Here is a 26,466-nt window from a genome sequence, read left to right as displayed (position 1 = left end):
AACATTTCAGAAAATATACTCTTCATTTGTTGTTTTAAGGTCAGATTTGGTGTTTGCAGGTCTGTGCAAACAGCCCACGACTACTGAAAAGGAGGTGTTTAAGATGAAATATGGAATTATCCACATCAGACACACAGGGATAATGCTTAATGAGTCGTTATTCATTTGGGACGAGTCAAACATTTAAAATTCTATAAAATCCTATAAATGATGTATCAAAGATTCCACAGACCTTGTATCTTGACAGTGAGAAATTAAAAAGTATTTTTTCTCCCGTTTGTCTTGTCTTTTCACCCTCTAACAGTACGCTTGAAGGAAACACCTGTTGAGCCAAGGTGTACCAAGATCTGTTTTCAATTTAAAAAAGTATTTATATTCCACAGACCTTGTATCTTGACAGTGAGAAATTAAAAAGTATTTTTTCTCCCGTTTGTCTGGTCTTTTCACCCTCTAACAGTACGCTTGAAGGAAACACCTGTTGAGCCAAGGTGTACCAAGATCTGTTTTCAACTTAAAAAAGTATTTATATCCCTGTTTTTACATACGATTCCACCCTAACCAACTGGCACTTCCTTACATCAAAGGTGTTTCTCATACTAACCTTTTGACCTCACCGCATTACCTTGTATCAACAGTCAAGGAGCGGGATAATCAGGAATTGGCAACGGATTGGTTTACAAAATCTGTGAAGAAGAGACTAGAGCTCCAATAGGCTGACAGGGCTCCATGATTGACAGTGCATGGAAAACCCGCCGGCAGAAAAAGGGTTCGGGAGGGCCTCATTTGAGCCTTTAAACTAACTGTTCTTCTCTGCCAAGGAGGGTGCCCCTCTCTTGTGAGCGCTTGGCAGCAAGATAAGTGAATAGGGGGATATATTTTAGGGGCTCATTTACAGAACACTGACCTCTATCGAGTTTCACACCTTCCAGTTGAGAAGTAAATCTAGGAGGTGTCTTTCACCATGCTAATTTATGTGTCCCTGCTGGCAGCTTAAGCCCTTCTCCCTTTTGAATTTGTACCAGCGCACCAGCTGGAGTCTCTTCCCTCTTGTGAAAGGAACGTTGTTGGAGCAGCTGAATTTTTTTTACACTTGTCCCCTTTTCTGACAGTGCCGGCTATCATGCAGCTGAGCGGTTCATTTAGTGGATCGGATGCCTTTTTATTTATTACAAGAGTCATATGCATTGTTAGGCTACACCTGTACGTGTCCTTTTCTTAAGCCCTGTTTATACCTGGTTCTAACATGCAGCCTTTGTCCTGATCTCATTCTGATTGTGCCCACATTTTTGGACAAATGTAGATGATTAAAAGATGCATTGTGGTCTGATTGTGAACAGACAAGGTCACGGCCCGGTTTCCCAAAAGCATCTTAAGGCTACGTTTGTCGTTAGAACCTTTGCGGGAGCTATATATATATATATATATATACAGTGGGGCAAAAAAGTATTTAGTCAGCCACCAATTGTGCAAGTTCTCCCACTTAAAAAGATGAGAGAGGCCTGTAATTTTCATCATAGGTACACTTCAACTATGACAGACAAAATGAGAAAAAAAAATCCAGAGAATCACATTGTAGGATTTTTATGAATTTATTTGCAAATTATGGTGGAAAATAAGTATTTGGTCAATAACAAAAGTTTATCTCAATACTTTGTTATATACCCTTTGTTGGCAATGACAGAGGTCAAACGTTTTCTGTAAGTCTTCCTTCGTTGCCTGGGCGGTGTGTTTGGGATCATTGTCATGCTGAAAGACCCAGCCACGTTTCATCTTCAATGCCCTTGCTGATGGAAGGAGGTTTTCACTCAAAATCTCACGATACATGGCCCCATTCATTCTGTCCTTTACACGGATCAGTCGTCCTGGTCCCTTTGCAGAAAAACAGCCCCAAAGCATGATGTTTCCACCCCCATGCTTCACAGTAGGTATGGTGTTCTTTGGATGCAACTCAGCATTCTTTGTCCTCCAAACACGACGAGTTGAGTTTTTACCAAAAAGTTCTATTTTGGTTTCATCTGACCATATGACATTCTCCCAATCTTCTTCTGGATCATCCAAATGCTCTCTAGCAAACTTCAGACGGGCCTGGACATGTACTGGCTTAAGCAGGGGGACACGTCTGGCACTGCAGGATTTGAGTCCCTGGCGGCGTAGTGTGTTACTGATGGTAGGCTTTGTTACTTTGGTCCCAGCTCTCTGCAGGTCATTCAGTAGGTCCCCCCGTGTGGTTCTGGGATTTTTGCTCACCGTTCTTGTGATCATTTTGACCCCACGGGGTGAGATCTTGCGTGGAGCCCCAGATCGAGGGAGATTATCAGTGGTCTTGTATGTCTTCCATTTCCTAATAATTGCTCCCACAGTTGATTTCTTCAAACCAAGCTGCTTACCTATTGCAGATTCAGTCTTCCCAGCCTGGTGCAGGTCTACAATTTTGTTTCTGGTATCCTTTGACAGCTCTTTGGTCTTGGCCATAGTGGAGTTTGGAGTGTGACTGTTTGAGGTTGTGGACAGGTGTCTTTTATACTGATAACAAGTTCAAACAGGTGCCATTAATACAGGTAACGAGTGGAGGACAGAGGAGCCTCTTAAAGAATAAGTTACAGGTCTGTGAGAGCCAGAAATCTTGCTTGTTTGTAGGTGACCAAATACTTATTTTCCACCATAATTTGCATAATAAATTCATTAAAAATCCTACAATGTGATTTTCTGGATTTTTTTTTCTAATTTTGTCTGTCATAGTTGAAGTGTACCTATGATGAAAATTACAGGCCTCTCTCATCTTTTTAAGTGGGATAACCTGCACAATTGGTGGCTGACTAAATACTTTTTTGCCCCACTGTATATATATATATATAGCGTTTTGGGGAGAAAAAAAAACACATTTTATTACACACCGAAAATCTATGAGTTCAAAATCTGAGATCAATAATATTTTACACACACACAAAGCAATAATTTCTGATGAAAAAACACAAAAGTGTAAAATTGGTGAACATAGCATTTTGGAAATAAACTTCATATTTTCAACATTCTGTTTTGGACAGCTTAATGGGGGGAGGAGAGATAGAGATAATGGTTGTTGAAGTAGAGAGTTCAGCAGGTTGCTTCTTCCTCAGTGGACTAATTTAAACAGTGGAGGCGATTAACCAGGTCCTTGGCAGCCATTACACTCCTTTCTGCACTCCCTTCAACCCAAATATAACAATCTCCCGCACTGGTCTGAGATGTAGGAGAGGGTCATCACCTAGAGAGAACTCTAGAAATACCAGACACCTCTAGCTTTGGTCCTGTCAGGGAGTCTCATGCCAGCTCTCCCAGGCTATATCATCACAGTGTAAGTTTGAGTCTTTACCAAAGCTAGCAGGAATGGAGCGATGCATTTTACTGATTGGAGAGGATCAGAAGCACAGACCAATTAGGAATAACCAATATTTTGACATTCCGGTACACTGTAAAAAAGCCAATTTAACCAATTGCATAATCAGCGTTATTCTCGACAAGCTCTGTCTCACTGCAAAATTAGACGTTCATCCACGTTCTCCAAATGTAAAATTTCGAAGTTGCTCCAAATGTCTAATTTCAAAGGGTTTTTGTTGCTCCTGCTTCTCTGTACCTTTCCAATTCTCCAAACGTCAAAGTTAAGGGTTAGTTTTAGGCACTATTTACAAATGGTTAAGGTTTGGGATGGGGTAAAAAAAAAAATCTAAAACACATTGTCCACGACTGGGATCAAACACAACCTTCTGTTCCAGAGTCGTGGGATTGTTCAAGAACACCCTAGCAAACCCAAGCCTACTTGATGGAAATAGCACACACTGTTGCACCTAGTGGCTGTTTTTTATTTAACTAGGCAAGTTAGTTAAGAACAAATTCTTATTTACAATGACAGCCTACCCAGCCAAACCCTGACCCGAACGAAGCTGGGCCAATTGTGCGCCACCCTATGGGACTCCCAATTACGGACAGTTGTGATACAGCCTGGAATCAAACCATTGTCTGTGGTGACACCTCTATCACTAAAATGCAGTGCCTTAGACCGCTGCGCTACTCGGGAGCCCAAATTTGAAGGCATTTCCATATGTCTTTAGGACATGAATAGACATCCAATTTCGACATCAGTTTTGAGCAACCTGGCTGGTTATTCTGCAAGTTGAGTGGACTTCAAAGGACAAGAACTTGAGTTAATGTGTTCAAGTATTGTTTACTCAACAAACTCAGCTTAATGTGAGATTAATTAATTTTAATAATTTGGAGTAACATTACAAATTCATGTTTGCCTTTGGAAGGCAATAATGTAAAAAAGCCAATTTAACCAATTGCTTAATCAGCATTATTATGTGAGTTGAGTAAAATCACAAATGTCTGTTTGCTCAAAACCACTCAATCACACCCATCATTATCATATTTCCCACCATGCTCTATTGCAGGTTGATTTTCAGAATTGTTTCTTTGCCTGTACATTGTTTGGTTGATTAATCTTATGCTACACAAACATAAATAAAATACATGTTTCTAAACTAATCCAATCTGTTAGAAGGTTGGATTTAATGCACCCGTTACTGAAATGGCTGTTTCAGTGTATTTGATTCAGGTAGTCTCCTTACACCACACAGTCAGTCTTAATGCAGATTGTGGGTGATTTAAAAGTTCTAATTGTTGGATAGTCTCACTTGCTGGAGAACAATAGGAATTACATACCACTTTGCAGGGATTTCAGATCCCTGTGCTAAAGTCTAATTACAGTGGCTCTTCCTTTAAAAGTTTTGAGTTTATGCTGTGACATTTTGTGGTAGATGGTGGCAGATTGTGTCATTCTGGCAACAATGACTGACACTTACATAACGTGCCAAAGAATTCTGTGGCACCCCGCAAGTTGTGCTGCAGTACGCCGCAACCTTTAAAGGAAGAACCACTGTAGGCCCTCAAAGAAAGGTCTTATATAATATATGTAACGTATTGTTATATAGAGTTTAATTTGAAACATAACATATTCAATTAGACACTCACTTCTTGAAGGTTACAGGACTGAAACCTATTGAATACAACAACCATGTCTCTGTAGCTAACAAATACAGTCAAGGGGGAAATTACAATTCACTCGAAAGTCAAGGCAATATGCAAATAAGATAGACAAAAATTTAAGTTTAATTGTATGTTCACTCAACCTAAAATTATAAGTTGATTGAACATACAATTCAACTTGAGAATGTATGTCGGTTCAGCTATATGCCCAAATGTTGAGCCAACTCACAATCCTATTACAACTGGTTTCCTTAGGATTGTAGTTGAATCAACATATATACTGTATATATATATTTTTTTTACCGTATATAGCTATATACACTGAAGAAAAATCTATCTGTGTTGGTCCCATGTTTCATGAGCAGATTTTTTTTTCAAGAAATGTTCCATATGCACAAAAAGTAGATTTCTCTCAAACGTTGTGCACAAATTTGTTTACATCCCTGTTAGTGAGCATTAATCATTTTCCAAGATAATCCATCTACCTGACAGATGTGGCATATCAAGAAGCTGATTAAACAGCATGATGATTACACAGGTGCACCTAATGCTGGGGACAATAAAAGGCCACTTTAAAATGTGCAGTTTTGTCACACAACCCTATGCCACAGATATGTCAAGTTTTGAGGGAGAGTGCAATTGGCATGCTGACTGCAAGAATGTCCACCAGAGTTGTTGCCAGAGAATTGAATGTTCATTTTTCTACCATAACCTGCCTCAAAGTCATTTCAGACAATTTGGCAGTACGTCCAACCACCTCACAACAGCAGACCACATGTAACCACGCCAGCCCAGGACCTCCACATCCGGCTTCTCCACCTGCAGGATCATCTGAGGAGGGGTGAGTAGTATTTCTGTAATAAATCCCTTTGTGGAGAAAAACATATTCTGATTGGCTGGGCCTGGCTCCCCAGTGGGTGGGTTTGGCTGGCAAATGGGCCTATGCCCTCCCAGGACCACCCTTGGCTGCACCTGTGCCTAGTCATGTGAAATCCATAGATTATGAATTTATGAATTTATTTTACCTGACTGATTTTCCTTATGTGAACTGTAACTCAGTAAAATGTTTGACATCGTTGCATGTTGGGTTTTTATATTTTTGTTAAGTATACCAATAAATTGGTGTTAAAATTTTTATAGGCAGGAAAAATACTTGGCCCTCGTATAATACTGTTATGCAATCCACGTAGGTCTATTAAATGGGCTTGCTAATTAAGGCTCAAGGCGAAACTGAGCCACTGTAGAAGTCTGCCCAGTAAAACACTGGTGCTAATCTCACTTACTCCGATAGCAGTTGCCAGTACACAGGTTAGACAAATGTGTTTTGAGCCCCTTGAAATCCATTTTGTGGCCTCGGTCAACAGAACCAGAGCTTAGTTATTCCATTGCAACCTTAGCATTTGGGTAAACATTTGAGAACATTAACTTAATAGCCCTAATGCTGGGGGCAGTGCATGCTTTCCCTGTCCAGAAAGGTAGTTTGCCAGACAATGTTTGTTCTGTCACAGGATCTTACACAGGAAGACGGGAGTGAGTGTGCATTTTGAACTAATACTGGCTCTTGGCCTCCCTGTTAATATAACATTTGCACTCCAGAGTTTGTCTTACTGCTCTTGTTGGGCACAGCTGGAATCACAAAACACACCAGCGAGTCTGGTCTTTAAGTCAGTGTGTGCAGAGTTCGGGCTCCAAGTCAACTGCTGTGAAAGCAATGATAGCAGTGTTTATACCTGGGGTTTACAATATCTGCCCACAAGTTTCCCTATATGCTTGTAGGGTTGTCTTACTGCCAATTTCTTAAGCGTGTCTAATTAATATGTTTATCGACTTGTAAGGTGGTGTATGCCATCTCACTCTTATGCCCATGGAAGATTACAGATCCAGAAAACCTTGAAGGTTCAGCCAACATGATCTCAGGGCAATCTGTAGGATCTGGTACATAAATCTGTTCCCTCCATGACTCCATATGTTACGTTACTTTAGGTTACATTACAGGAAAAGTGGTCATACAATATCATCCGAATTAGAGGACGTATAGTATCATATGACTTACTCGGTAGTACACAAGCATACAAATTGGATGACACACTACTTGGAGGATGTATGGTATTATACAGTGCATTCGGAAAATATTCTGGCCCTTTGACTTTGTTACGTTACAGCCTTATTCTAAAAATGGATTAAATTGTTTCCCCCCCATGTCACGCAATGACCTGAGAAATCGTTTTTATTTCTCTATTTTGGTTTGGTCAGGGCGTGAGTTGGGGTGGGCATTCTATGTCTTGCATTCTATGCTTTCTATTTCTTTGTGTTTGGCCGTGTGTGGTTCTCAATCAGAGGCAGCTGTCTATCGTTGTCTCTGATTGAGAACCATACTTAGGTAGCCTTTTTCCACCTGTGTGTTGTGGGTAGTTGTTTTCTGTTTTGTGTTGCTGCACGTTACAGGACTGTTTCGTTTCGTTCACTCTCTTTTTTGTTTTTGTTATTTCAGTGTTCAGTTTATTTATTATATTAAAATGAACACTTTTCACGCTGCGCCTTGGTCCACTCTTCCTTCAGCCCACGACGATCGTTACAGAACTACCCACCACCAAAGGACCAAGCAGCCTGGTAGGAAGAAGCAGCAATTGATGGACTCCTGGACATGGGAGGAAATCCTGGACGGCAAGGGACCCTGGGCACAGACGGGAGAATATTGCCGTCCTAAAGAGGACCTGGAGGCAGCTAAGGCGGAGCGGCGACGCTACGTGGAGTTGGCTCAAGGAAGCGTGCACGAGAGGCAGCCCCAGAAATGTTATTTTGGGGGGGACACGGGGAGATTGGCTGAGCCAGGTTGGAGACCTGAGCCAACTCCCCGTGCATACCGTGGCGGGCGTCGTACTGGTCAGGCACCGTGTTATGCGGTGGAGCGCACGGTGTCTCCGGTGCGATACATCCCAGCTCGCCGCATCTGCCGGGCTAGGGTGAGCATCCAGCCAGGAGGGATTGTGCCAGCCCTGCTCTCCAGACCTCCAGTACGTCTCTACGGCCCAGGATATCCTGCGCCGGCTCCGCGCACTGTGTCTCCAGTGCGTCTGCACAGCCCAGTGCGTCCTGTGCCTGCACCCCGCACGTGCAGGGCCAAAGTCACCATCCAGCCAGGACGGGTTGTGCAGGCTCTTAGCTCGAGACCTCCAGTGAACCTCCACGGCCCAGTGTATCCAGTGCCTCGGCCATGGACAAGGCCTCCTGCATGTCTCCCCAGCCTGGTGAGTCCTGTGCCTGTGCTAAGCCCTAACCCTCCTGCATGTCTCCCCAGCCTGGTGAGTCCTGTGCCTGCTCCCAGAGCCAGGCCTCCTGTGTGTCTCTCCACGCCAGTGATGATCCATGGCACAAAGCCTCCAGTGATGATCCATTGCACGAAGCCTCCAGTGATGATCCATGGCAAGAAGCCTCCAGTGATGATCCATGGCACGAAGCCTCCAGTGATGATCCATGGCACGAAGCCTCCAGTGATGATCCATGGCACGAAGCCTCCAGTGATGATCCATGGAAAGAAGCCTCCAGTGATGATCCATGGAAAGAAGCCTCCAGTGATGATCCATGGAAAGAAGCCTCCAGTGATGATCCATGGCACGAAGCCTCCAGTGATGATCCATGGCAAGAAGCCTCCAGTGATGATCCATGGCACGAAGCCTCCAGTGATGATCCATGGCACGAAGCCTCCAGTGATGATCCATGGCACGAAGCCTCCAGTGATGATCCATGGAAAGAAGCCTCCAGTGATGATCCATGGAAAGAAGCCTCCAGTGATGATCCATGGAAAGAAGCCTCCAGTGATGATCCATGGCACGAAGCCTCCAGTGATGATCCATGGCAAGAAGCCTCCAGTGATGATCCATGGCACGAAGCCTCCAGTGATGATCCATGGCACGAAGCCTCCAGTGATGATCCATGGCACGAAGCCTCCAGTGATGATCCATGGCACGAAGCCTCCAGTGATGATCCATGGCACGAAGCCTCCAGTGATGATCCATGGCAAGAAGCCTCCAGTGATGATCCATGGAAAGAAGCCTCCAGTGATGATCCATGGAAAGAAGCCTCCAGTGATGATCCATGGCACGAAGCCTCCAGTGATGATCCATGGCATGAAGCCTCCTGTGTGTCTCTCCACTCCAGTGATGCCCTTCAGTCCGGAGCCTCCAGTGTCGATCCCCAGTCCGGAGCCTCCAGCGACGATCCCCAGTCCGGAGCCTCCAGCGACGATCCCCAGTCCGGAGCTGCCAGAGTCCCCCCCCTGTCCGGAGCTGCCAGAGTCCCCCCCCTGTCCGGAGCTGCCAGAGTCCCCCCCCTGTCCGGAGCTGCCAGAGTCCCCCCCCTGTCCGGAGCTGCCAGAGTCCCCCCCCTGTCCGGAGCTGCCAGAGTCCCCCCCCTGTCCGGAGCTGCCAGAGTCCCCCCCCTGTCCGGAGCTGCCAGAGTCCCCCCCCCTGTCCGGAGCTGCCAGAGTCCCCCCCCCTGTCCGGAGCTGCCAGAGTCCCCCCCCTGTCCGGAGCTGCCAGAGTCCCCCCCCTGTCCGGAGCTGCCAGAGTCCCCCCCCCCCCCCTGTCCGGAGCTGCCAGAGTCCCCCCCCCCCCCTGTCCGGAGCTGCCAGAGTCCCCCCCCCCCTGTCCGGAGCTGCCAGAGTCCCCCCCCCCCCTGTCCGGAGCTGCCAGAGTCCCCCCCCCCCCTGTCCGGAGCTGCCAGAGTCCCCCCCCTGTCCGGAGCTGCCAGAGTCCCCCCCCCCCTGTCCAGAGCTGCCAGAGTCCCCCCCCCCTGTCCGGAGCTGCCAGAGTCCCCCCCCTGTCCGGAGCTGCCAGAGTCCCCCCCCTGTCCGGAGCTGCCAGAGTCCCCCCCCTGTCCGGAGCTGCCAGAGTCCCCCCCCTGTCCGGAGCTGCCAGAGTCCCCCCCCTGTCCGGAGCTGCCAGAGTCCCCCCCCTGTCCGGAGCTGCCAGAGTCCCCCCCCTGTCCGGAGCTGCCAGAGTCCCCCCCCTGTCCGGAGCTGCCAGAGTCCCCCCCCTGTCCGGAGCTGCCAGAGTCCCCCCCCCCCCCTGTCCGGAGCTGCCAGAGTCCCCCCCCCCCCCCTGTCCGGAGCTGCCAGAGTCCCCCCCCCCCCCTGTCCGGAGCTGCCAGAGTCCCCCCCCCCCCTGTCCGGAGCTGCCAGAGTCCCCCCCCCCCCCTGTCCGGAGCTGCCAGAGTCCCCCCCCCCCCCCTGTCCGGAGCTGCCAGAGTCCCCCCCCCCCCCCCTGTCCGGAGCTGCCAGAGTCCCCCCCCCCCCCCTGTCCGGAGCTGCCAGAGTCCCCCCCCCTGTCCGGAGCTGCCAGAGTCCCCCCCCCTGTCCGGAGCTGCCAGAGTCCCCCCCCCTGTCCGGAGCTGCCAGAGTCCCCCCCCCTGTCCGGAGCTGCCAGAGTCCCCCCCCCTGTCCGGAGCTGCCAGAGTCCCCCCCCCTGTCCGGAGCTGCCAGAGTCCCCCCCCCTGTCCGGAGCTGCCAGAGTCCCCCCCCCTGTCCGGAGCTGCCAGAGTCCCCCCCCCCTGTCCGGAGCTGCCAGAGTCCCCCCCCCTGTCCGGAGCTGCCAGAGTCCCCCCCCCCTGTCCGGAGCTGCCAGAGTCCCCCCCCCCTGTCCGGAGCTGCCAGAGTCCCCCCCCCCTGTCCGGAGCTGCCAGAGTTCCCCCCCCCTGTCCGGAGCTGCCAGAGTTCCCCCCCCCTGTCCGGAGCTGCCAGAGTTCCCCCCCCCTGTCCGGAGCTGCCAGAGTCCCCCCCCCCTGTCCGGAGCTGCCAGAGTCCCCCCCCCTGTCCGGAGCTGCCAGAGTCCCCCCCCCTGTCCGGAGCTGCCAGAGTCCCCCCCCTGTCCGGAGCTGCCAGAGTCCCCCCCCTGTCCGGAGCTGCCAGAGTCCCCCCCCTGTCCGGAGCTGCCAGAGTCCCCCCCCTGTCCGGAGCTGCCAGAGTCCCCCCCCCTGTCCGGAGCTGCCAGAGTCCCCCCCCCTGTCCGGAGCTGCCAGAGTCCCCCCCCCTGTCCGGAGCTGCCAGAGTCCCCCCCCCCTGTCCGGAGCTGCCAGAGTCCCCCCCCCCTGTCCGGAGCTGCCAGAGTCCCCCCCCCCTGTCCGGAGCTGCCAGAGTTCCCCCCCCCCTGTCCGGAGCTGCCAGAGTCCCCCCCCCCTGTCCGGAGCTGCCAGAGTCCCCCCCCCCTGTCCGGAGCTGCCAGAGTCCCCCCCCCCTGTCCGGAGCTGCCAGAGTCCCCCCCCCCTGTCCGGAGCTGCCAGAGTCCCCCCCCCTGTCCGGAGCTGCCAGAGTCCCCCCCCCTGTCCGGAGCTGCCAGAGTCCCCCCCCCTGTCCGGAGCTGCCAGAGTCCCCCCCCCTGTCCGGAGCTGCCAGAGTCCCCCCCCTGTCCGGAGCTGCCAGAGTCCCCCCCCTGTCCGGAGCTGCCAGAGTCCCCCCCCCTGTCCGGAGCTGCCAGAGTCCCCCCCCCTGTCCGGAGCTGCCAGAGTCCCCCCCCCTGTCCGGAGCTGCCAGAGTCCCCCCCCCCTGTCCGGAGCTGCCAGAGTCCCCCCCCCCTGTCCGGAGCTGCCAGAGTCCCCCCCCCCTGTCCGGAGCTGCCAGAGTCCCCCCCCCCTGTCCGGAGCTGCCAGAGTCCCCCCCCCCCTGTCCGGAGCTGCCAGAGTCCCCCCCCCCTGTCCGGAGCTGCCAGAGTCCCCCCCCCCTGTCCGGAGCTGCCAGAGTCCCCCCCCCCCTGTCCGGAGCTGCCAGAGTCCCCCCCCCCTGTCCGGAGCTGCCAGAGTCCCCCCCCCCTGTCCGGAGCTGCCAGAGTCCCCCCCCCCTGTCCGGAGCTGCCAGAGTCCCCCCCCCCTGTCCGGAGCTGCCAGAGTTCCCCCCCCCTGTCCGGAGCTGCCAGAGTCCCCCCCCCCTGTCCGGAGCTGCCAGAGTCCCCCCCCCCCTGTCCGGAGCTGCCAGAGTCCCCCCCCCCTGTCCGGAGCTGCCAGAGTCCCCCCCCCCTGTCCGGAGCTGCCAGAGTCCCCCCCCCCTGTCCGGAGCTGCCAGAGTCCCCCCCCCCTGTCCGGAGCTGCCAGAGTCCCCCCCCCCTGTCCGGAGCTGCCAGAGTCCCCCCCCCCTGTCCGGAGCTGCCAGAGTCCCCCCCCCCTGTCCGGAGCTGCCAGAGTCCCCCCCCCCTGTCCGGAGCTGCCAGAGTCCCCCCCCCCTGTCCGGAGCTGCCAGAGTCCCCCCCCCCTGTCCGGAGCTGCCAGAGTCCCCCCCCCCTGTCCGGAGCTGCCAGAGTCCCCCCCCCCTGTCCGGAGCTGCCAGAGTCCCCCCCCCCTGTCCGGAGCTGCCAGAGTCCCCCCCCCCTGTCCGGAGCTGCCAGAGTCCCCCCCCCCCTGTCCGGAGCTGCCAGAGTCCCCCCCCCCTGTCCGGAGCTGCCAGAGTCCCCCCCCCCTGTCCGGAGCTGCCAGAGTCCCCCCCCCCTGTCCGGAGCTGCCAGAGTCCCCCCCCCCTGTCCGGAGCTGCCAGAGTCCCCCCCCCCTGTCCGGAGCTGCCAGAGTCCCCCCCCCCTGTCCGGAGCTGCCAGAGTCCCCCCCCCCTGTCCGGAGCTGCCAGAGTCCCCCCCCCCTGTCCGGAGCTGCCAGAGTCCCCCCCCCTGTCCGGAGCTGCCAGAGTCCCCCCCCCTGTCCGGAGCTGCCAGAGTCCCCCCCCCTGTCCGGAGCTGCCAGAGTCCCCCCCCCTGTCCGGAGCTGCCAGAGTCCCCCCCCCCTGTCCGGAGCTGCCAGAGTCCCCCCCCCCTGTCCGGAGCTGCCAGAGTCCCCCCCCCCCTGTCCGGAGCTGCCAGAGTCCCCCCCCCCCTGTCCGGAGCTGCCAGAGTCCCCCCCCCCTGTCCGGAGCTGCCAGAGTCCCCCCCCCCTGTCCGGAGCTGCCAGAGTCCCCCCCCTGTCCGGAGCTGCCAGAGTCCCCCCCCTGTCCGGAGCTGCCAGAGTCCCCCCCCTGTCCGGAGCTGCCAGAGTCCCCCCCCTGTCCGGAGCTGCCAGAGTCTCCCCCCTGTCCGGGGCCCGCTGCAAGGGTCCCCAGTCCGGGGTCCACGTCCCGCGCCAGAGCCGCCACCGCGGATAGATGCCCTCCCAGACCCTCCCCTATAAGTTTAGGTTTTGCGGCCGGAGTCCGCACCTTTGGGGGTGGTTCTGTCACGCAATGACCTGAGAAATCCTTTTTATGTCTCTATTTTGGGTTGGTCAGGGCGTGAGTTGGGGTGGGCATTCTATGCTTTCTATTTCTTTGTGTTTGGCCGTGTGTGGTTCTCAATCAGAGGCAGCTGTCTATCGTTGTCTCTGATTGAGAACCATACTTAGGTATCCTTTTTCCACCTGTGTGTTGTGGGTAGTTGTTTTCTGTTTTGTGTTGCTGCACCTTACAGGACTGTTTTGTTTCGTTCACTCTCTTTGTTGTTTTTGTTATTTCAGTGTTGAGTTTATTTATTATATTAAAATGAACACTTACCACGCTGCACCTTGGTCCACTCTTCCTTCAGCCCACGACGATCGTTACACCCCATCAATCTACAAACAATACCCCATAGTGAAAAAGCAACTAACGGAAATATTACATTTACATAAGTATTCAGTACTTTGTTGAAGTACCTTTGGCAGCGATTTACAGTTTTGAGTCTTCTTGGGTATGACGCTACAAGCTTGGTACACCTGTATTTGGGGAGTTTCTCCCTTTCTTCTCTGCAGATCCTCTCAAGCTCTGTCAGATTGGATGGGGGGCTTCTCTGCACAGCTATTTACAGGTCTCTCCAGAGATGTTCAATCGGGTTCGAGTCTGGGCTCTGAATGGGCCACTCATGGACATTCAGAGACTCGTCCTGAAGCCACTCCTGCGTTGTCTTGGCTGTGTGCTTAGGGTCGTTGTCCTGTTGGAAGGTGAACATTTGTCCCAGTCGGAGGTCCTGAGCGCTCTGGAGCAGGTTTTCATCAAGGATCTCTCTGTACTTTGCTCCGTTCATCTTTCCCTTGATCCTGACTAGTCTCCCAGTCCCTCCTGGTGAAAAACATCCCGACAGCATGATGCTGCACCAACATGCTTCACAGTAGGGATGGTGCCAAGTTTCCTCCAGACGTGACACTTGGCATTCAGGCCAGAGTTCAATCTTGTTTTCATCAAACCAGAGAATCGTGTTTCTCATGGTCTGAGAGTTCGTTAGGTGCCGTTTGGCAAACTCCAAGTGGGCTGTCATGTGCCTTTTACTGAGGAGTGGTTTCCGTCTGGCTCTACCATAAAGGCCTGAATGGTGGAGTGCTGCAGAGATGGTTTTCCTTCTGGAAGGTTCTCCCATCGCCACAGAGGAACTCTGTAGCTCTTTCAGAGTAACCATCTGGTTCTTGGTCACCCCCCTGACCAAGGCCCATCTCCCCCGATTGCTCAGTTTGACCGGGCGGCCAACTCCACGAAGAGACTTTGTGGTTCCAAACTTCTTCCATTTAAGAATGATGGAGGCCCCTGTGTTCTTGGGGATCTTCAATGCTGCAGAATGTTTTGGTACCCTTCACCAGATCTGTGCCTCAACACAATCCTGTCTCGGAGCTTTACGGACAATTCCTTCGACCTCATGGCTTGGTTTTTGTTTGACATGCACTGTCAACTGTGGGATCTTATGTAGACAGGTGTGTGCCTTTCCAAATCATGTCCAATCAATCAAATTTACCACAGATGGACTCCAATCAAGTTGTAGAAACATCTCAAGGATGACCAATGGAAGCAGGATGCACCTGAGCTCAATTTCGAGTCTCATAGCAAAGGGTCTGAATACTTATGTCAATAGGGTTTTTTTTTGTAATACATTAACAAAACATTTTAAAAACCTGTTTTCACTTTGTCATTATGGGGTATTGTGTGTTAATTGATGGGGATTTTTTTAAATGTAATACATTTTATAATAAGGCAGTCACGTAACAACATGTGGAAAAAGTCAAGGGGTCTAAATACTTTAATGCACTGTATGACTTTCTCTGAGTTCCAGGTTGCATCATAATAAAAGAGAATTTGTGGCTAGGAGAATTAACAACAAAGGTTAGTATAATTTACATAAATGTTTAGGTTAGTTGGGTAGAGGTCTGAATAAGTGTTAGGGGAAGGGTTAGTTAAAATGCCACAGTTGTCCACGACTCGAACGCACAACCTATGGATTGCAAGATGCTCGCGGTATACACACACCCACCTCCCTAAGCAACTTCCCTACTTTTGTTTCTGTCTATAGGAGCGAGACCATTAGTACATATCATATGTCTTGGAGGTTCTAAGAAATACATATAGTATGTTTTGTATGGCTCTGAGGCCAGGCTGGTTCAGCATATTGTATTGTGTGGCCTTGTATTGCTCTGCAACGAAGGATCTGGAAATACAGCAGTGGAATTTTGGAATTGTATTCTGATCCATTAGTGGGACAATCTATTTGTTGGTTGACTAGCTTGACTTGTTTGAAAACATATACCTTCCCCTGACACCTTCCCTGAAATCTACTTCAGCCAGCCATGTGTTGAATGCAAAATGGAAAAGTACCAAACCATATCAATTTAGTTGAGGTCGGGGGATTGTGGATGCCATGTCATCTGATGCAACACTCCATCACTCACTTTCTTGGTAAAATAGCCCTTACACAGCCTGGAGGTGTGTTGGGTCATTGTCCTGTTGAAAAATAAATGATAGTCCCGTTAAGCACAAACCTGATGGGATGGCGCATTGCTAAAGAATGCTGTGGTAGCCATGCTGGTTAAGTGTGCCTTGAATTCAAAATAAATCACAGACAGTGTCACCAGCAAAACAACCCCACACCGTCACACCTCCTCCTTCATGCTTTTCAGTGGGAAAAACAAATGCGGAGATCATCCATTCACCCACATCGTGTCTCACAAAGACACGGCGGTTGGAACCAAAAATCTCAAATTTGGTCTCCAGACCAAAGGACAAATTTCCACTGGTATAATTCATTGCTCGTGTTTCTTGGCCCAATCAAGTCTCTTCTTCTAATTGGTGTCCTTTAGTAGTGGTTTCTTTGCAACAATTTGACCCTAAAGGCCTGATTCACACGGTCTCCTCTGAACAGTTGACGTTGATGTGTCTGTTACTTGAACATTGTGAAGAATTTATTTGGGCTACAATTTCTGAGGCTGGTAACTCTAATGAACTTATCCTCTGCAGCAGAAGTAACTCTGGTTTTTCTATTTCTGTGGTTGTCCTCACGAGAGCCAGTTTCATCATAGCGCTTGATGGTTTTTCTGACGGCACGTTCTTGACATTTCTTGAAAAAGTAATAGAAAATTTCCGCATTAACTGAATGTTATCAGATCTTTAACAAAAACCTAATTACATTTACATTTAAGTCATTTAGCAGACGCTCTTATCCAGAGCGACTTACAAATTGGTGCATTCACCTTATGATATCCAGTGGAACAACCACTTTACAATAGTGCATCTAACTCTTTTAAGTGGGAGGGGGGGGTTAGAAGGATTACTTTATCCTATCCTAGGTATTCCTTAAAGAGGTGGGGTTTCAGGTGTCTCCGGAAGGTAGTGATTGACTCCGCTGACCTGGCGTCGTGAGGGAGTTTGTTCCACCATTGGGGTGCCAGAGCAGCGAACAGTTTTGACTGGGCTGAGCGAGAACTGTACTTCCTCAGAGGTAGGGAGGCGAGCAGGCCAGAGGTGGATGAACGCAGTGCCCTTGTTTGGGTGTAGGGCCTGATCAGAGCCTGAAGGTACGGAGGTGCCGTTCCCCTCACAGCTCCGTAGGCAAGCACCATGGTCTTGTAGCGGATGCGAGCTTCAACTGGAAGCCAGTGGAGAGAGCGGAGGAGCGGGGTGACGTGAGAGAACTTGGGAAGGTTGAACACCAGACGGGCTGCGGCGTTCTGGATGAGTTGTAGGGGTTTAATAGCACAGGCAGGGAGCCCAGCCAACAGCGAGTTGCAGTAATCCAGACGGGAGATGACAAGTGCCTGGATTAGGACCTGCGCCGCTTCCTGTGTGAGGCAGGGTCGTACTCTGCGAATGTTGTAGAGCATGAACCTACAGGAACGGGTCACCGCCTTGATGTGAGTTGAGAACGACAGGGTGTTGTCCAGGATCACGCCAAGGTTCTTAGCACTCTGGGAGGAGGACACAATGGAGTTGTCAACCGTGATGGCGAGATCATGGAACGGGCAGTCCTTCCCCGGGAGGAAGAGCAGCTCCGTCTTGCCGAGGTTCAGCTTGAGGTGGTGATCCGTCATCCACACTGATATGTCTGCCAGACATGCAGAGATGCGATTCGCCACCTGGTTATCAGAGGGGGGAAAGGAGAAGATTAATTGTGTGTCGTCTGCATAGCAATGATAGGAGAGACCATGTGAGGATATGACAGAGCCAAGTGACTTGGTGTATAGCGAGAATAGGAGAGGGCCTAGAACAGAGCCCTGGGGGACACCAGTGGTGAGAGCACGTGGTGCGGAGACAGATTCTCGCCACGCCACCTGGTAGGAGCGACCTGTCAGGTAGGACGCAATCCAAGCGTGGGCCGCGCCGGAGATGCCCAGCTCGGGATATTAGATAAAGGGAACCTGAGTGAACAAATAACACAACAATTACATACTTATTTCATGAACAAAGTTAGGCAACACCCAATGCCCCTTTGTGAAATAATACACTCAATAACTGGTTGTGCCACCTTTAGCTGCAATGACTCCAACCAAACACTTCCTGTAGTTGGTGATCAGTCTCTCATATCGCTGTGGAGGAATTTTGGCCCACTCTTCCATGTAGAACTGCTTTAACTCAGCAACATTTGTGGGTTTTCAAGCATGAACTACTCGTTTCAAGTCCTGCCACAACAGTGCAAATAGCACTGCTGGGTGATTTAAAAAGTAATAGTCAATTGATCAATAATAGTCTTATCAAAATGTTTTATCTTTAATTTAGAATCTGTAGAAACTATGAGAATATAAAGGTTCAAAACTTTTGTAAAACATCACAGCACAGTTGTAAAATATACGACCAATGGAAATAAAAACGGGATGGTGTTCAGAGATCGATGGGAGGGGTTGAGTGGAGCTGAAGGGTTGGACTAAAAATAACATGATAAATAATGTAAAATATACTTTGTCCATAAAATGTATATAGGTTCAGAATGTTTGAAACAGCACAGTTGAAAAATAGATGGCAAATAAACATCTAATCTGGATGGTGTTGAGAGATAGGAGGGGTTGAAGGATGAGACTAAAAACAAACAAAAGATAACTATTGTAAAATATACTGTGTCTGTTAAATTTATATAGTATGTATAATTTGGAAGTAGAAGCCTAAGTGTTGTCCATTAGTTTACTCTAATTAGAGGACGGGTGGTAAGGTTAGGGGAAACTATTCGAAAAAAGATACATGGGCGATTGGAAATGATGCAGACTATTACACTGATTGAAGCCACAATCTATCTGCAATATTAAAACTGATTTAGTCCTGACACATGTCAATTTGGAATAGGTCTGGATATTGACTAGACCCTCCATACTCAACTGGCAGACTGTGGACCAGATCCGGACCCAGAACTGGATCAATAGGCAATGCAGCACTGCATGTTTTGGGCTTTGACCCCTGGTATCATATAAACACACAAAAGTCAAGGAAGAATGCATAGAACAGTTTGGGGTCACATGGGTTGCGAGGTGAGGATTTCTTACTATGCCGATGAATTACATTATCCACCTGGACCTTTGCCACCTTGGAAATCTGTGTGACCGGACCTTCTCAAATAGTACTCGAGTACCCCTGGACTAGGCCATTCCAAATCTTCAAGTGTGTTGCTTTTGAGCTATTTTCATGTAGACTTGATTGTGTGTTTTGGATCATTGTCTTGCTGCATGACCCAGATGTGCTTCAGCTCACAGATGGATGGCCTTACATTCTCCTGTAGAATTATGTGATACAGAGCAGAAGAAGTAAATCATCACCACACCATCACACTACCACCACATGTTTGACCATTGGTATAAGGTTCTTACAGTGGAATGCAGTGTTTGGTTTTCGCCAGGTATAATGGGACCCATGTTGTGGTTTAGGTCACAATGGTTTAGGTTACAATGCATACAACTGATGTTCTTATGTACATCAGAAACCAAACAGAACCACATGCTTCCCAGAATGCAGCTGCCATATAGGTAGTTAAGATTCTACTTGCAAAAATGGCAATGAAAAGATCCATGCTGGATCAAAGTTCTAAGCTCAGTTATTTAGCTAATATCCCAAATTCTCAGGTAAGTCACAGAACACTAACAAACAATGGGGGATGAAGACTCAAACCTTGGATTCAAGGTTACCGCGGTATCCAATAGCAGGTGTAGCGAGGCCGTGTTAATGAAATCATTAGTGCCACGCTCACAGATCGGAATTGGATGAGAAGCCCGGGCCGTCTGTTTTCTCGCGGCTGTCACACTCGAGATGGCTCTTATTATTTAATTAAGCAAACAACCGCTCCCTAACGGTCCTCCCGAGGATGAGCAGCATGCAGTTAAAACCGCCGTGTCCAATCGGCAACTCAATGATTTATTCAAGTAGTTTTGCCACTTTGCCTTCACTTACTGTGCAGTTCATTGCCTCCAATTAAGGGAAATGTATTGTGAAACGCAGATGTGCTGTTTATGTTACGCATTTACACAGGATTATGCAAGGCCTAAGATAAGTATCTTTGTACATTTTTTTGTGGAGTTTGTTACATGTTATATTTGTCTTTTTTCATAAGTTTGAGAGTATTGAAGCACTACAGCTGTTATGTCCAATATGTGTTGATTTATATTGTGCTTAGACTGTAGATAAGAAACTTATACATTATGAATATGAGTTGATGTAAATCATTGCCCACATTTTATTGCCAAAGGGTTAACCAGCCAGGTCACACGTGATACAAGATGTCCATCCATGTCTGAGGACATCGGAAGATGACATGGAAACATTTTACTAGGGTGTTTATGGATGGGGATGGTGGATAGGTGTAAGCATCTACCTCTGGTGCAAAAGGTTGCATGTTTGAATCCAGTGATATAAAGTCGTTTTTGAGATTTTTGTTTTAAGTCTATCCCAAAGTTAATGCCTGAATTTAACCCTAACCTTAATAATTTGGAGTTAATGCCTAAACTTAACCTTAAACACTTCTAGAGGTAAATGTAACATTTGAGAAACAAATGCATGAATGTCTAATTCTGACATGAGACGTTGAGAGCTTGTTGGGGCTGACTGAACAAGATTTCAATGGATGCACAACTGGAAAAAACTCAACTGAAACTGAAAAGATGAATCTGTATGCGTAACTTGACAATGCGATTCACATCCTGCTCTGTAACTTTCATATTATTGAGTGTCTCCTTCAATTGAAGACAGGAACACTGTAGTGGAATTGACTGAATGTCCACGTGTGGAGTAATAGCTTTGTTCTATTCTCTCTCAAATTTTTCCAATGAGATTACGGATATTTCTTTTCTAAGGAGGAACTTATGCAGGAATGAGGAGTGTAGTGATCAATGGACCAGGCTTTGAGGAAATTAATTCAAATCAAATCAAAGTTTTTGTCACGTGCGCAAAAAACAACAGGTCTAGACCTTACAGTGAAATGCTTCCTTACAGGCTCTAACCAATAGTGCATAAAAGGTGTTAGGTGAACAATAGGTAAGTAAAGAAATAAAACAACAGTAAAAAGACAGGCTATATACAGTAGTGAGGCTCTAAAAGTAGCGAGGCTACATACAGACACCGGTTAGTCAGGCTGATTGAGGTAGTATGTACATGTAGATATGGTTAAAATGACTATGCATATATGATGAACAGAGAGTAGCAGTAGCATAAAAGAGGGGTTGGCGGGTGGTGGGACACAATGCAGATAACCTGGTTAGCCAATGTGCGGGAGCACTGGTTGGTCGGCCCAATTGAGGTAGTATGTACATGAATGTATAGTTAAAGTGACTATGCATATATGATAAACAGAAAGTAGCAGCAGCGTAAAAATAGGGATGGGGGGGGGCACACAATGCAAATAGTCCGGGTAGCCATTTGATTACCTGTTCAGGAGTCTTATGGCTTGGGGGTTAAAACTGTTGAGAAGCCTTTTTGTCCTAGACTTGGCACTCCGGTACCGCTTGCCATGCGATAGTAGAGAGAACAGTCTATGACTGGGGTGGCTGGGGTCTTTGACAATTTTTAGGACCTTCCTCTGACACCACCTGGTGTAGAGGTCCTGGATGGCAGGCAGCTTAGCCCCAGTGATGTACTGGGCCATACGCACTACCCTCTGTAGTGCCTTGCTGTCAGAGGCCGAGCAATTGCCGTACCAGGCAATGATGCAACCAGTCAGGAAGCTCTCGATGTTGCAGCTGTCAAACCTTTTGAGGATCTCAGGACCCATGCCAAATCGTTTTAGTTTCCTGAGGGGGAATAGGCTTTGTCGTGCCCTCTTCACAACTGTCTTGGTGTGTTTGGACCATTCTAGTTTGTTGTTGTCACAGATGTCACAGAAGTCTTCGCATCGATTCCCTTCTGAATGATGCATAAGATAATTTGACAATGCTTTGGTGTAGAATACATTTCTATTGCAGTGTTCAACTTCTCCAAGGTTTAAGAATCAGTCATGTTTTATTAACTGTGAAAATCATAGTTTAAATGTCCACTTTAAAGACAGTAAAAATGACAACACTTGGACTTGGACTCATGTGCTACTGTGAAAATATACTTTTACTAGCCTTTTCACACTACTCTCCTCACAGTACAAGAAAAATCAAAATCAGGCCCTAATGTTGTTATGCTCTGAAAATGCAATGTCCTGCAGTCAAACAATGCCACATTCATTCTGCTCAATAAAGTAAAGGCTGAGAGTTAACAAGGCAAGAAGGCGACGCAAATAAAAATTGCATTCATTTCATAAGTGGCGAAAGCTCTGAGAGAAAAAACACGACGGCAGTGCTTCAGAGCAAACGGAGGGAGCCGCCGACGATACTTCTCTCGCCTGCAGCTGGTACAGAATGTATAAAAAGACAGAGTAATGACCCTAGAGATGGGAATTTTTCACATGACAGCTTCTGGCTAATGTGATACTGAAACCACTCTATTAACAGGCTGCGCGATTATGCATTCGTAATGATGCTTCAAACTTTGTCATTCTCCACCATCCAGCCAATTCTCCTATCTAGCACTGACATAGGAACATATTATCCAACAAGGCAGAATATAAATATTTAGGTGTCCTCTGATGGAAAATTAAAGTGTTTAAAAATACAAAAGTGGTCAGACGGTTTGTCAAAAGTGACAGTAGCTTCAGGAATCATTTTGTGTTAACAGAAAAGGCTGTAATGGCTCCAGCTCGCTCAAGAGTTTTGTTTGTTTCCTTTCGCGTGACTATTGTGTCGTATCTGCCATACTTCCTGAGCAAATGGTGACTATTTGCTTTGTCTGTGGCGGAACATCACAGACTGTGACTGAGCCAAGTTATTTTGGGTGTTTGAAATGTATGTAACCTACTGCTTGAGACTTAAGTCGTCTGCTGCCGTGAACCCAAAGGGAGGCAACTCGAACAAACCCTACTTTGTTACCCTTGCAATCAACAGTGTAGGAGCCAGTACACTCAACGGTGTAGGAGCCTCCTACATGAGTTCATAGACTGATGATCTGTCATAGTGTGATCAATTTTAATTATCATATATTATCTCTGATGAAGTGATATCAGCTTAAGTCTAGAGGGTGTATTGCATGTGTTAAATTCATGCAAGCGAGAGGCAGCCATGACAATATTCAATAATTGTGTAGAGTGGAGATTGACTAATTTCAGTTTGACCTTCCATGCCTACCTGTTTTATTTATTAAAACAGTTAACTGTATAGGTTGCTGGTTACAGTATAGTAACTATTATCAGTTAAATATTATGTCAAGTTTCAAACCATACAGTACAGTTGAAGTCGGAAGTTTATATACACCTTAGCCAAATACATTTAAACTCAGTTTTTCACAATTCATAACATTTAAAACTAGTAAACATTGCCTGTCTTAGGTCAGTTAGGATCACCACTTGATTTTAATAATGTTAAATGTCAGAATAATAGTAGAGAGAAAATGTATTTCAGCTTTTATTTCTTTCATCACATTCCCAGTGGGTCAGATGTTTACATACACTCAATTAGTATTTGGTAGCATTGCCTTTAAATTGCTTAACTTGGGTCAAATGTTTTGGGTAGCCTTCCACAAGCTTCCCACAATAAGTTGGGTGAATTTTGGCCCATTCCTCCTAACAAAGCTGGTGTAACTGAGTCAGGTTTGTAGGCCTCCTTGCTCACACACGCTTTTTCAGTTCCGCCCACAAATTATCTATAGGATGGATGTCAGGGCTTTGTGATGTTCACTCCAAAACCTTGACTTTGTTGTCCTTAAGCTATTTTGCCACAACTGTGGAAGTATGCTTGGGGCCATTGTCCATTTGGAAGACATATTTGTGACTAAGCTTTATCTTCCTGAATGATGTCTTGAGATGTTGCTTCAATATAGCCACATAATTGTCCTTCCTCATGTTGCCATCTATTTTGTGAAGTTCACCAGTCCCTCCTATAGCAAAGCACCCCCACAACATGATGCTGCCACCCCTGTGCTTCACGGTTGGGATGGTGTTCTTCGGCTTGCAAGATTCTCCCTTTTTCCTCCAAACATAACGATGGTCATTATGGCCAAACAGTTCCATTTTTGTTTCATCAGACAAGAAGTATGTTATTTTTCCCCATGTGCAGTTGCAAACCGTAGTCTGGCTTTTTTTATGGCAATTTTGGAGCAGTGGCTTCTTCTTTGCTGAGCGGCCTTTCAGGTTATGTCGATATAGGACTCGTTTTACTGTGGATATAGATACTTTTGTACCTGTTTCCTCCAGCATCTTCACAAGGTCCTTTGCTGTTGTTCTGTGATTGATTTGAACTTTTCGCATCAAAGTACGTTCATCTCCTTCCTGAGCGGTATGATGGCTGCGTGGTCTCATGGTGTTTATACTTGCATACTATTGTTTGTACAGATGAACGTGGTACCTTCAGGCGTTTGGAAATTGCTCCCAGGGATGAACCAGACTTGTGGAGGTCTACAATTTTTTTTCAGAGGTCTTGGCTGATTTTTTTTAATTTTCCCATGATGTCAAGCAAAGAGGCACTAAGTTTGAAGGTAGGCCTTGAAATACACCCACAGGTACACCTCCAAATGACTCAAATGATGTCAATTAGCCTATCAGAAGCTTCTAAAGCTATGACACAATTTTCTGGAATTTTCCAAGCTGTTAAAAGGTAGAGTCAACTTCGTGTATGTAAACTTGTTACCCGTTGGAATTGTGATACAGTGAATTATAAGTGAAATAATCTCACGGTAAACAATTGTAGGAAACATTACTTTTGTCATGCACACGGTAGATGTCCTAACTGACTTGCCAAAACTATAGTTTGTTTTAACAAGAAATTTGTGGAGTGGTTGAAAAACGAGTTTTAATGACTCCAACCTATGTGTATGTAAACTTCCGTAATCAACTGTATGTAGAGCAGCTGTAGTAACAACTTGAGATAGGGGAGTGAGACAAATACCAGGAAATTATACATACAGTACCAGAGAGAGTACAACATGGTTGCTTAGTTTAATATATCCATATTAACACTAGAACTTTAAAAAAATTATTACTCTGCCATTTTACTCTCCTTGACTTTTCGAAAATAAATCTATATAACACACTACAGTTGTTAGAATCTTAATATCACAAACAGAACTAGGGTTATAACCCGTTTTATGAGGGCATGTCACTTTTTGAATGGTTTCCCCCGTTGCCCCTCCTATGGCAAGCTCCGGCTCCTTCTCCCGACAGTGGGATGTGCCGTGCCCAGTTGATAATCATCCCGATAGTTTCCTCAACTGAACATAAACTGTACCGAAACTAATTTCACACATTTGACAACAGATTAAATAAATGAAGTAAAGTATGATGGAGGAGAATAGGTGAGTTGATGAACGAGGGGAAGCGAACGATGCATAACTGTGTAATCACCAATTGTGAATGAAGAACAGGGCGGGCCGTTCTATTGCTATATTCTAAATATAATCTCAAAATGATATGTATCGTATATCAGTCCACAAAATCCAGTAAGTTTTATCAGTCTACTCTGGCCTATTTGGAGTACATATGTATCACATCCGGATGGGATCGGGAGTCATCCAGGTTTGGCCGGGGTAGGCCGTCACTGTAGTTAAGAATTTGTTCTTAACTGACATGCCTTGTTTAATAAAGGTAAAAAAAAAATAAACACAGTGAGAGCGTACGTAATTTACAATAGCAAAAAGACCAAGACGAATGGATGCACGTGCTGCGTTAGCGCTGCCTCAAAATCTTACTGAAAACGACTCAGTTGGCGGGGAAGAAATGAATCATGACATCTCTGATGATTATTCTTCTGATTCTGAGCCTCAGCCTGAACCTACACCTCCGAGGCCTAAGTGCAAAAAAGCCAGAATGCTGTGCACTGAACAGGTCCCGTTCAGATAGAACAAGTCAGTGACAATGCTACGGGCCGATTATGAGCTCAAAATGTAGTCCCTGAGAGAGCAAAAAATATCAGCAATGCACTCACTAACTTTCGTTGTTTATGTGACATGGACATGCTACAGCATTCAGGGACTGAACTGTGGCTAAGGCGGATACCGAGCAATGAGACACTGCCTGGGATCTGTCTGTTGATGAGATTGAAGCATTCATTTCAATCCTGTATGTCCGTGGATCATTCGTTGGAAAGAGTGTGTATATGTTCAGACATGTATCACATACTCTTCTCTGGAGAAACCATGTCACGGGATCGCTTCAGAGAAATGATGCATTACCTTCATTTTGATGACAGACAAATTCACCATGATATCCGATGATTAATTAATTGACTATTTTTGACTGCTGTCATAGGGACACTTATATCCATTATAATGCCATTATTGCGTCTGTGCTGATTTTCACTATTTATCAAGCACACTTGGCGCTTATAATGTTTTAGGCTACTGATGTTTTCATAAGCTGTTACTGTGTTCCAACAAATACACTTTCCGTTTCATAGTTGTGACAAAGGCACTCCACAAATAAAATGTATTTGTCACGCCCTGACCATAGATTGCTTTGTATGTTTCTATGTTTTGTTTGGTCAGGGTGTGATGTGGGTGGGCATTCTTATGTTGTATGTCTAGGTTGTCTGTTTCTATGTGTTTGGCCTAGTATGGTTCTCAATCAGAGGCAGGTGTCAGTCGTTGTCTCTGATTGGGAGCCATATTTAGGTAGCCTGTTTTTTCATTGTGTTTTGTGGGTGATTATTTTCTGTTCAGTGTTTTTTGTATTCACCGTTCAGGACTGTTTCATTTCGTTTTGTTCTCGTTATTTTGTTTTGTGTTCCTGA

The sequence above is a fragment of the Salvelinus namaycush genome, chromosome 10, assembly GCF_016432855.1.
Source record: "Salvelinus namaycush isolate Seneca chromosome 10, SaNama_1.0, whole genome shotgun sequence".
Classification (NCBI taxonomy): Eukaryota; Metazoa; Chordata; class Actinopteri; order Salmoniformes; family Salmonidae; genus Salvelinus; species Salvelinus namaycush.
The sequence above is the reverse complement of the archived record's forward strand: the minus strand, read 5'-3'. Positions refer to the sequence as shown.